Source organism: Vombatus ursinus, unplaced genomic scaffold (genome assembly GCF_900497805.2).
Source record: "Vombatus ursinus unplaced genomic scaffold, bare-nosed wombat genome assembly UNPS02010461.1, whole genome shotgun sequence".
In the NCBI taxonomy this organism is placed as follows: Eukaryota; Metazoa; Chordata; class Mammalia; order Diprotodontia; family Vombatidae; genus Vombatus; species Vombatus ursinus.
In genome coordinates, this window is record NW_020950239.1 from 8672079 (window position 1) to 8684673 (window position 12595).

The 12595-nt window shown below is 37.3% G+C and overlaps 1 pseudogene; it reads left to right on the forward strand.

Moving 5' to 3' along the window:
* Window positions 1-455: 455 nt before the first annotated feature.
* Window positions 456-1341, forward strand: LOC114037658 (annotated as a pseudogene).
* The last annotated feature ends 11254 nt before the right edge of the window (window positions 1342-12595 follow it).

Genomic DNA, 12595 nt, shown 5'->3' on the forward strand with positions numbered 1-12595 from the left:
AAGGGTCAGAGGAATGATATTCCAGAGGGCAAAAGAGCTTGGATTACAACCAAGAATCACCTACCTAGCAAAACTGAGTATAGGTATTTTCCATTTCAGGTGGGAAAATGGACATTCAGTGAAATAGAGGACTTTCAAGCATTCCTGATGAAAAGGCCAGAGCTGAATAGAACATTTGATCTTCAAATACAAGACTCAAAAGAAGCATAAAAAGGTAAACAGGAAAGAGAAATCTTAAGGGATTCAATAAGGTTGAACTGTTTACATTCCTACATGGGAAGATGATACTTTAAACTCCTAAAATCATTCTCATCATTAAGGCAGTTAAAAGCAGTATACACAGTTTTTCATTCTGAGCTGTAGCAAGGGGCTGTACAGGCAGCAACGAGTCTCCCTTTTGGCCCTCTCTCACCGGCTTCCTTTCTCCAACTCCAACACCTTCTCCCTCCATAACCATGATGGAACAGGCCATCTCCATCACCAAGGACTTGCTGGCCAGTGGCATCACCGATGCTATCTCCAAGACTGTGGTGGCCCCCATCGACAGAGTTACGCTACTATTGCAGGTGCAGTATGCAAGTAAACAAATTGCTGCAGATAAGCAGTACAAAAGCATAATGGATTGTATAGTCTGAATTCCAAAGGAACAAGGGGTCCTTTCCTTCTGGCGGGGTACCTTAGCAAATGTCATCAGATATTTCCCCACCCAAGCCCTTGATTTTGTCTTTAATGATAAGCATAAGCAGGTGTTTTTGGGAGAAGTGGACATGCACACACAGTTTTGGAGGTATTTTGCTGGCAATCTTGCCTCTGGTGGTACAGCTGGAGCCACTTCTCTCTGCTTTGTCTACCCTTTGGATTTTGCGAGAACCCACTAGGCAGTTGACATTGGGAAATCTGGCCCTGAGAGAGAATTCAAAGGCCTGGGAGACTGCCTTGTGAAAATCACCAAGTCTGATGGAATTCATGGCTTGTATCAAGGTTTCAATGTCTCAGTGCAGGGTATCATTATCTATAGAGCAGCTTATTTTGGAATCTATGACACAGCAAAAGGCATGCTCCTCGATTCGAAGAACACTCACATTGTGATAACTTGAATGATTACCCAAACAGTGACTGCTCTAGCAGTCCCTTTGATACAGTAAGGCGGCAAATGATGATGCAGTCTGGGTGCAAAGGAGCTGATATCGGGAACATTGGGCCAATTGACTGCTGGAGGAAGATTGCTAAACATGAGGGTGGCAAAGCTTTCTTCAAGGGTCCCTGGTCCAATGTTCTTAGAGGAATGGGTGGGGAACTTTCATGCTTGTCCTATATGATGAATTGATGAAAGTAATCTAAGTATATCCTAGCTAAAAAGGAACCAGTGAATATAGATCATGTAGAATACTTAACCATACTTAGCATTTTGGACTATTGACCTTCAAGAAATTCCCGTTGTCTTTTTATCCAGGCCAGATCATGTTCACAGGGGAGCCAGGAAATGCTCTTAGAAAAAGGGACTCATTTATCGTGATCCATTATTCACACAAAACTGATGATGATTCAGTATATTGATTCTATTGGTTTTTTAGGAAATAACAGTTACTGTGGGTCCAAGGAGGCAGATCAACTTAGACTATCTAGTTTAAATGCTCTTTTGTAGAACCATAAATTTGTGTTTAAGTATTTATTTTTTAAAAATCATGTCTCCCATTTGTACTTAAGCACTATATATACTATTTTGCACAGGTGACTATTTGGCAGTTATGATGATCTGCGTGAGGCATTCTGCTGTAAAACATTAAATATATAGAAGACTGAAAAAAACAGTATACATAGGGAGAGGGCATGGTTGTAAGTTGAATATGATGGGATGGTTTTCTAAAAAAATAAAGTTAAGGGGTGAGAAAGAGAAATGCACTGGGAGAAGGGGAAAAGAAGACAGAAAAGAGTAAATTATCTGGCATGAAAGAGGTATGAAAGAACTTTTATATTGGAGGGGAAGATGGGGGAAGTACCCTCATCAGAATTGGCTCAAAGAGGGAATCTATCCTACCATATAGGAAAGTAGGAGGCGAAGAGGACAATAGAAGGGAGGGGGCTGATGGAAGGGAAAGAGGATTAAGGCAGGTAAAAGTCAGAAGCAAAACATTTCTGAGAAAGAACAGAGTGAAAGGAGAGAGTAGGATAAACAGGAGGGAAATAGGATGGAGGGAAATACATAGATAATAATCATAACTGAAAAAAATTTTATAGCAAGTTTCTCTGACAAAGACCTCATTTCTGAAACACACAGAGAACAGAGTCAAATTTATAAAAATAAGAGCCATTCCCCAATTGATAAATGATCAAAAAATAAAAAGTATTCAGACTAAATAATCAAAGCTATCTATACGAAATGAAAAAATGCTCTAACTCACTATTGACTGAAAAATGCAAATTAAAACAATTCTGAGATACTACCTCATACTTATCAGATTGGCTAATAGGACAGAAAAGAAAAATGACAAATGTTGGAGGGTATGTTGGGAAAATTGAGACATTAATGCATTGTTGGTGGAGTTGTGAATTGATCCAACCATTCTGGAAAGTAATTTGGAACTATGGCCAAAGGGCTATAAAACCATGCATACCCTTTTACCCAGCAATACCACTACTAGATCTGTATCCCAAAAAAAGATTTAAAATAAAAGGAAAAGAACTATATGTACAAAAATATTTGTAGCAACTCTTTTAGTGGTGGCAAAGAATTGGAAATTGAGGGGATGTCCATCAATTGGGGAATGGCTGAACAAGTTGTCATATATGATTGTGATGGAATATGATTGTGCTATACAGAACGATGGGCAGAATGCTCTCAGAAAAACCTGGAAAGGCTAACAGGAACTGATGCAAAGTGAAATGAGCAGAACCAGGAGAACATTGTATACAGTAATAGCAACATTGTATGATGATCTACTGTGAATGACTCTGCTATTCTCAACAATACAGTGAAACAAGACAATTCTGAAGGACTTAATGATGACAAATGCTATCCATCTCCAGAGACTGATAGAGTATGAATGTAGATCAAAGCATACTTTTTCTTTACTTTATTTTTCTCGGTTTTTTTGTCCGTGTTTTCTTTCACAACATGATTAACATGGAAATGTGTTTTGCATGACTACATATGTATAACTTATATCAAATTGTTTCCCTTCTCAAAAGGGGTTGAGGGAAGAGAGAGAGAGAAAGAATTTGAAATTCAAAAAATTGTTAAAATAATGTTAAAATTGTTTTTACATGTAATTGGGGAAAAATAAAATATTAAAATTTTTTTAGAAGTTCAGCTCAAGATGCCTTTCTTGATCTCTCACCAAGATGATATTGCTTTCCTCACCAAAATTACCTTGTATATATTTTGCATATATTTTGCACACACTTATAAATGTACATACTGTCTCCCCTTATAGAATTTAAGCTCCTTGAGGTCAAGGATTGTTTTTGTATTTGTATCTTGTTTTTGTATCTCCAAAGTCAATACAGTGACTGGCACATTGTTAGTGCTTAATATACACTTGATTATTAATTAATTCCATCATCACATGATTTTGAGTCATGATGGAGCACAAAGTTAATCATCAACATTGATTATAATAATTGCCTAAAGGAGTTTAACTGATGTAAATCAATTGCCATAATGGGCATAACAAAAAAAGCTAGAAATCATCCTAATTAGTCAACACCTGCTCTTCTTGCCAAGCCGACAGAAATAGCAGTCAAGCAAAAAAAAAAAATTGGTGTAAAATATAAACTTATACGGAGGAAGATAGCAAAAATTGTGTAGGACTTTGCTTCATAAGCAGTCAAGGGAAAAATAAGTTTAAAGAAAGCTGCATGAGAGCTATAACAAAGACAAAAACCCATCCCAAGACATTTAACGGCGTAACTAGAAGGAAAACAATAAGCACATGAGAAATGTACAAGATTTAGAAGACTTTTTTAAAAAAACAAACTCTTTTCACCACCAACAACAATGGAGCCATCACATACTGGACTCATCATCCTGGACGTATTGCCTGAGGAAATAGAAATGACATTGAAGAAAAAGAAAAATGGGAAGAGTAGCTAAAATAAATCCAAGTACACCCTAGACAAGTATAAACAAGTGACTCCGTTTTGAGGGTGCCGAGGTATCAATTCTTAAGGAATCTAATAGAAAGGAAGATATGAAAGATACAGAAAAAAATTCAGATTTTATTATTACCAAGATAAGGTGACTGACAAACAACCTATATTCTTATGTCCCCATTTATATAAAAATTTCACAGGAATAATTTATACACATATAAATGATATCCTTGAAGAAGGTTTGAAGAGAGAACTCAGATGTGAGATAAAAATGTCCAATCTGCAATAAAAACAACCGAAGTAGAGCTCCGAGCCAATAACCATTTATTAAAAGGACAGGACTCCCTCTTCAATGAATGGGATCTCACATCTTCCTCACGATCTGAGATGCCTCCTGTCCCCAGGACCTTAGTTTTATAGTGTTTGATACCTAGATGATACAGAAGAGGTAAAGTAAAATACAGTCTCATTGGTTGATAGACCTATATCTTGACCCTCCAGACTCTTTGGTTCATGTTTACAGTCAATGACTGGTAAAGGTTGTCCAAAAATGGGCTAAGCTGATGGCCTTTCACTAGCCCCATGTCGGACAAAAGAGAGTTGTAAGCAACTCCAGCAATGCGAAGATAGGGTCACTCATTGGTCAAGTGCTCATAGCCTTGTTGGCCAAGTGCCCGTAGACCCATTTCCCTAAGAAAGGGCCAATAAAGGTGGAGGGACAATCAAAAATATCTGGAGGACGTTCCGTATCATTAGGTCATCTTTGCCACACTGGGCCTAGTCACCTACTCATCAGGAAGAAAGGAGGTCCTCTACTTAGTTTCCTATGATTGAGCAAGTGAACTTATAGTCTTGTAGTTTAAAGTTTGGGGCCTATTATAAGAAATAATTTATCTTATCTAATTATCCCTAAATATATGTAAAATAGGTGTTAATATATGTAATTCCCGTACTAATATTAGTTGACTAGACTGACTGAATGTATATTGATAGACAAATATCATACTAATATTCATTATCCCTATGTAATCACACTAACTTGTTTAATATTTATTGGAATAAAATCAAAAAATCATTTCCACATTTCCCCTAATATGCATCTTGCAGTATACTAATGTTTCATGGTATTTTTATTTATTTTGTCAAATATTTCCTAATTCCATTTTAATCTGAGCCTGGCCATACTTGGGAGACAGTTGGCATTGTCCCTGCTGCCTTAAATCATATGTAACATATTAAATTTGTTAGACATTTTTTCTTTTTAAAAATTTACTTAGTGTTTTATTTTTCCCCAATTACATGTAAATATAATTGTAAACATTCATTTTTATAACTTTAAGTTCCAAATTCTCTCCCTTCTTCCCTCCTTCCCCACCACCCTTATTGAGAAGGCAAACAATTCATTATAGTTTGTACGTGTATAGTCATGTAAAATGTATTTCTATATTAGTCATGTTGTGAAAGAAAACAGAGACTAAAAAAAGAAAGAAAGAAACCTCAAGAAAAAAAATTTTAAGTATGCCTCAATCTGTATTCAGACACCAACAGTTCTTTCTCCGGGCATGGATAGCATTTTTTGTCATGTTCTTCAGAGTTGTCTTGGATCACTGTATTGTGAGAATAGCTAAGTCATTCACAGCTGATCATATTACAACATTGCTATTACTTTGTACACAGTACATTTCACTTTGCATCAGCTCACGTAAGCCTTCCCAGGTTTTTCTGAGAGCATGCTGTTCATCATTTCTTTCTTTCTTCCTTCTTTCCTTCCTTCCTTCCTTCCTTCATTTCTTTCTTTTGTTTTAGTTTTCAGCATTCACTTCTTTAAAATTTGAGTTCTAAATTTTCTCCCCCTTCCTCTCCTCCCCCCTCCCCAAGACAGCATGCAATCTGATATAGACTATACATGTACAATCATATTAAACACATTTCCACGTTAGTCATGTTGTAAAGAAGAATTAGAACCAAAGGGGAAAATGACAAGAAAGAAGGAGAGAAAAAGAGAGAAAGAGAGAGAGACAGAGACAGAGACAGAGAGAAAATAGTATTCTTTGATCTGCATTCAGACTCCATAGTTCTTTCTCTGGATGTGGATAGCATTTTCCATCATGATTCTTTTGGAATTGTCTTAGATCATTGTATTGCTGAGAAGAGTTAAGTCTATCAGAGTCAGTCACCACACAGTGTGGCTGTTGTTATGTACAATGTTTTCCTGGTTCTGCTCACTTCATTCAGCATCAGTTCACGTAAGTCTTTCCAGGTTTTTCTGAAGCCCACCTGCTCATGATTTCTTATAGCACAATAGTATTCCATTAAATTCATATACCAGAACTTGTTCAGCCATTCCCCAAATGATGGGCATCCCCTTAACTTCCAATTGTGGACTACTTCAAAAAGAGCTGCTATAAATATTTTTATACATATGGGTCCTTTTCCCATTTTTATGATCTCTTTGGCATGCAGACCTAGAAGTGGTATTGTTGGGTCAAATGGTATGCACAGTTTCATAGCCCTTTGGGCATAGTTCCAAATTGCTCTCCAGAATGGTTGGATCAGTTCACAACTCCACCAATAATGCATTAGTGTTCCAATTTTCCCACATCTTCTCCAACATTTTCATTTTCCTGTTCTGTCATGTTAGCCAATCTGATATGTGTGAAGTGATACCTCGGAGTTGTTTTGAATTGCATTTCTCTAATCAATAGTGATGTAGAACATTTTTTTTATGTAAGTATAGATAGTTTTAATTTCTTCATCTGAAAACTACCTGTTCATATCCTTTGACCATTTATCAGTTGGGGAGTTAGACTTTTTTTTTTTAAACTGTGTGGTTATTTGCTACAAGATTGACTATATTTTCCTTTATGTGGGGTGGGAGATTTGGAGAGGAGATAAAAGTTAGTGAAAAAGTTGTCCATAAAGGAGAAAAGAAAGAAGAGGGTCAGTGAAGCATTTTTTTAATGCATAAAAGAGAATAGAAGGAAATTCAGAAGGAAACACAGGCAAGCAGGAGGGCTCAGAAAGAAGTGTATTGAATTTATACTTTTTTAAAAGCAAGATATATTTAAGAGATATTTGTGGTATTACACATAATCTTCTGTTTCTGCACTACTTTGCATACAGAAATATTCTTTATAGGTTTTTCTTAAGTTTGGAATAAAAGTAAATTCCAATATTTTAATAAGCTGTATAGTTTCATATTCAATCCTCTTTTTCTGTTCTTTGTATAAGGAAACATTCATGTTTGTCAAGTTCATAATAAAAAAATTAAATTCTTAAAAAAGAAGAAACAGATAGAGCTTTGGGTCACCCACAATTAGGGGGCAGGTTACAGATGATAATATAGATAAGGCAGAGAACCAAGAGAGATCAGTGTCAGAAAAACGAAAGGGGAGAAGTATCCAGGAGGAGAGGGTACTTACCAATTGCCAAATTCTTTCAAGGAGGTCAAGAAGATGAGAAATGAGAAAAAGTCATAAGATTTGACATTTAAAAAGACTATGGGGGAAAAAACAAAAACAAAAAAAAGAGACTATTGGTAATTTTGGAAAGAGTGGCTTCAATGGAATGATGAGGTTCAAAGCCAGATTGCCAAGGGTTTAGAAGAGAATGAAAGGAAAGGAATTAGAGGCACCTGGTGTAGACAGCTTACTCAAGGAGTTTAGCTGTGAAAGAAAGGAGAGATATAAGCTAGGAGCTTCAAGGTATGGTAGTGTCAAATGAAGAGGTTTTAAGGCTGGGAAAGACTTGGGCATTTGCAGGCAGCAGGGAATGAGGAGAGAATGGGGAGAGAACAAAGAATAGAGAGTAGGAATGAGTTTGAGGTTAATCCACCAAAGATGGGACAGAATGGTGTTGGGGGTTGGCTTTGGTCAAAGGGGCTACCACTTCACCAGAGACTAGAGACAAAGAAAGAATGGGAGATGGTGTGTAGGGTTTTTAAGATGTAGATTAGAGAAGAAAAGGGAACTCAGAGTAAATGATTTTTGTTTTTTAGAAAAAAATGAGGGAAAGTCTGCTGCTAAGACAGTGAGAAAACAGGAGGTATGAGAGGCTTGCAGAGAGAAGAGAAGGTTTGGAATAATAATCATAGCTAGTATTTATATAGCACTTTATGGCTTACAAAGCACTTTACAAACATTATTCAATTTTGTCCTCATAATAACCCTTGGAGATGTGACTATTATCATCCCCATTTTATAGATGAGAAAACCAAGGCACAGGGAGGTTAGTGGCTTGTCCATGGCTATACAGCTCGTAAGTGACTGAGGCTGGATTTAAACTCAGATTTTCCTCACTCTTATTCCAGCACTATTAGTAATAATAGCATCTAGCATTTAAATATCACTTTAAGGTTTGCAAAGAGTTTTACAAACATCTCATTTTATCCTTGATAACCCTGAGAAGTGGGTGCTATTATAATCCACATTTTACAGGTGAAGAAACTTGCCCAGAGTCACACAGCTAGTGACACATCAGAGGCTGGATTTTCATCCAAATCTTCCTGACTAGGTCTAACATTCTGTTCATTGTACCACTTAGTTGCTATGGTGAGCACACCCTTGCATAATACCGTGCTTGTAGAGTGTCACACTCTTTTTGTCTGCTCATCCCGTCTTCATTGCTCTTTGAATGACAATTTGAGAAAATTAAGTGAATGCTACTTTGATTCCTAAAGTTACCTTTCTATCTCCTTAAGCTGAGCTCAGGAATTTAGCTTTCCCTCTGAGTTAGTTTAAAGTTATAATTAATGGGGAAAACTGTTACCTCCCATACCTTCAGCTCCTGGGAAAACTCCAGGACAGTTGTTTGTTATCCTTAAAAGGCTACAAGCTGACCTGGTATATTACTGCATGGCATATTGTCAGTCTTTGCCTGTCCTTATACAATTAAGGAAGGTCTCATTTTTTTCCCCCTTAGGCAACTGGGGTTAAGTGACTTGCCCAGGGTCACACAGCTAGTAAATGTCAAGTGTTTGGTCTGAGGCTGAGATTTGAACTCAGGTCCTCCTGACTTCAGGGCTGGCGCTCTATCCACTGTGCCACCTAGCTGCCCCAGGAGGTCTTATTTTCTAACAAACCGTCCTAGGAGCCAAGGAGTCCGCTATCTCTGGTCCACTAACAGGATACAGATAAGTCCCATAAATCAATCAAGCATTCCTTGGTAACAGAGAGGTATGGTTACTAGCCCCACCTGGGTGCTAGCCTGCTTTCCTTGATGTAACCAATTACTTTGTCCCCACCCCCACGGTCCTATAACCAATTGCATTATCTTCCCCACCTACCCACCTCTGTTCTCCTGTACTTCCTAAAGCTATAGAAAGGCTAGTAAGCCCTTCCTCCTGGTCTTTGGTCATTGAGAGAAGCTGTTGACCCAATTTATTGGTTACTGCTAGCCTAATCAATAAATTGATCATACTCAGAGCCTTGTCTCTCAGTTTGCCTTAATTGTCAAAGGTAAAAGTGGGTGACCCATGAAGGGATGGAGGAGGGAGAGCAGTCTCTGAAATGGCCCCCCATGGAAAAACCCCAACTGCTCTCACTGGAAGAATTTACCTCGAGGGGCTTTTCCATGGAGTACAAGTAGAAACTTGACTCTCCCTCTCAGCCCCAACATCTTCTGAGCTAAAGGTAAGCCTTTCCCAGCATTGTTGAGGAAGCTGCAATTTTATTCAGCTGCCTTGGGGTATTGTTTTGTGTTCAGTGTGATAATTTGGAAATAATTGGCAATGTAAAGCCCGAGAAATCCCCCTATGTTTCTTAAATCTTTGAAGATTTCCTTCTTCAAGGGGGTTCTTGGTTTATGGCAATAGGGATTGATACCCTTTCTGGGAAGTCTTAAACCTAGGAGAATTTACTTTCTCTGAGGGGACTTCTGGGTGCTTAAACCTTAAAAAATTCCTTCCTCAAGGGAACTCTTGATATTAAATCGGGAAGGATGATTTCCATTAAAGGGTAAGGCATCTCATCTTCCTAGTTGAGGAAAAAGGGGGCAACCACATTATAGTTTAAAAAAAAAAAATTAGGACAGCCATCACAGGCCTTTGTCTACAGCTGTGTTTTTTTAGTTATAGAACGGTCTCTGGAGACATCTAGTGACCAAATTGGGAATAGCAACAAACTTATTGTGAAGTTTAGCGGACTTAATCAGCATTTTGGCTGATGCTCCGCAAGGAGGGGGGGGAGGGAGTGTGTGTGTGTGTGTGTGTGTGTGTATAGAATATTGTGTGCATGGAGATAAGAAGGTAAAACCTTGCCAACAAATGTTTCTCTGCCTTGATATTCAAAGGAAAATGCAAGCATGTTCCTAGCATATTGGGTGGATACCCTGTGATCAACTTGTGGGAGGAAATGAAAGAGGATGGGCAGATATGGATGAAGTGTAATCTGTATGAATATTGGAGTACTGACATTGATCAGATCCCAGACCCAGCTGCAGTATTGGGGACACATGGGACATTCACAGAGCAGCCAAATAGCTTCCTGGTATCATCCTCCTTTTTGGGTTCAATTTGACAAAATCAATTAAGCAAATATTTCTTTTTTTAGAAAATAAATTATTCATATCTTGGGGTTTGTTTTTGTTTTTTACCTTGCCAGGATTTTTCCTAGTATCCCCCTTTGCAGAGAGCTATCCCATGTAGCAAATAATATTTTTTTCAGGAAAAAAAAAAGAAAGAAGAGGAAAAACCCAAGCAAAAGCAAATAAATTGAAATCATCTGAAAATACAAGCAAGGTACCACAGCCTCAAGCCTCCCACCCTTGCAGAGGAGGGGGTAAGGGTGTCTTCTCACATCTTCTTTATAATTTTTGGCAAACATTTTTATTTAAGTGATGTAAATTTCTATAATGAAGGGAAAATGAAGGAAAAAATTAGGGACTGTTCTGAGCTTCTGATATATGAAATGAAAATAAGAATGTTACAATGAATGATTTTTATTCAAGCATTGAAATCGACAATACATGTAACAACATATTGTTAAGCTTTTAAGTGCTACATAAATGGTTCCTTTCATTATTATTACTGCTAATATTGGTTGATATGATCATTGGGTTATAAGTTGTTTTCCAAAAGCAGTAGTCAGTCAACAAGCCCTTATGAAATGCCTACTATATGCCAGTGATATTTTAAAATATGAATTGAGTTCCAACAGAATTCTGAAATAAATAGAAATTAGTTAAATTTCATTAATTTTAAATTTAATTAAATTAAATTTAAAACAAATGAAATTAATAGAAATAGAAATGATCAGAATGGTCAGTTACACAGAAAACCTGCATAAAAAGGATTTTTGTGTATGTGGGGCAGCTAGGTGGCGCAGTGGATAGAACACCAGCCTTGGAGTCAGGAGGACCTGAGTTCAAATACGACCTCAGACACATAACACTTAGTGGCTGTGGGTCTTGGGGCAAGTCACTTAACCCCGATTGCCACACATGCACACGCACACAAATTATCCAGAGTATAAGTGACAGATTCCATGCTTCCAATTTTCCTCAATACATCACTTTCCATCATAACCTTCCCAAAGCAATTTACTTCTTCACCAGCTCATTTTAGAAATGAGGAGTCTAAGGAACAAAGAGGCAGCATGGTATAATGGATAGAACCCTGAAACTGGAGTCTGGAAGATCTGAATTCAAATCATGCTTCAGAGACTTATCAGTTGCATGACCTTGGACCTTTTTGAGCCTCAATTTCTTCATGTGTAAAATGTGAGTAATAATACTACCTATCTCACCAGACTATTATAAAGTTTAAATGAGATGATGATATGTTTGTGTTTTCTAAGCCTTAATGTACTAAGTAAATGCCAATTATGATTATTATAATTTCTTCATAATCACAAGAGAAAAACTTGTAGTGTTGGGCCATGGGGATAATCATGAAAAAAGTTGTTTTTTCAAGGTGAACCCACTGGGACGAGGTGGAAGGATAAATGCTGAAGAAGTTGGCCAATTTTGCTTATTTTTTGCCTAACTGCACACAATCTCCCATTATGTCATTCACCTGTGACACTCTCATCAAACCCAGATGAAAATTCTATTGTAGACAGATCCTTTTACTAAAAAGAAGATGGGTCCCATTTGCTTCATTTTTGGAGACTCAATTTTTGTTGAAATTACAAACTTTATTTCCATTATTAGGAAGGGGAAAGTAAAAGAACCTTTGGAGTTAATTCACTTTGATCAAACACCATCATTGTTAGCATTTCTGTGGTTTACTAAGCAGAAATACATTTATTAGATACACTTTTAATATTTGATTATCAAAAATTCAAGCTGAGCTAAATTTTGAAGAACCAGTCAGGGGAGGCAAGATGGACACATTTCCCCTAACTTAACAATCTGCAATCTGTATCCTAATAATACCCAAAGAGTGGGAAGCTTAACATCCTGATTGTGACCTATTTTTATGACCAAAATCCGTCTGTTCAGCAATTACAAAATAATGAATTTCCAGAAATTTTTACTCGAGGTCCCATAGTATTAAACGTAAGCC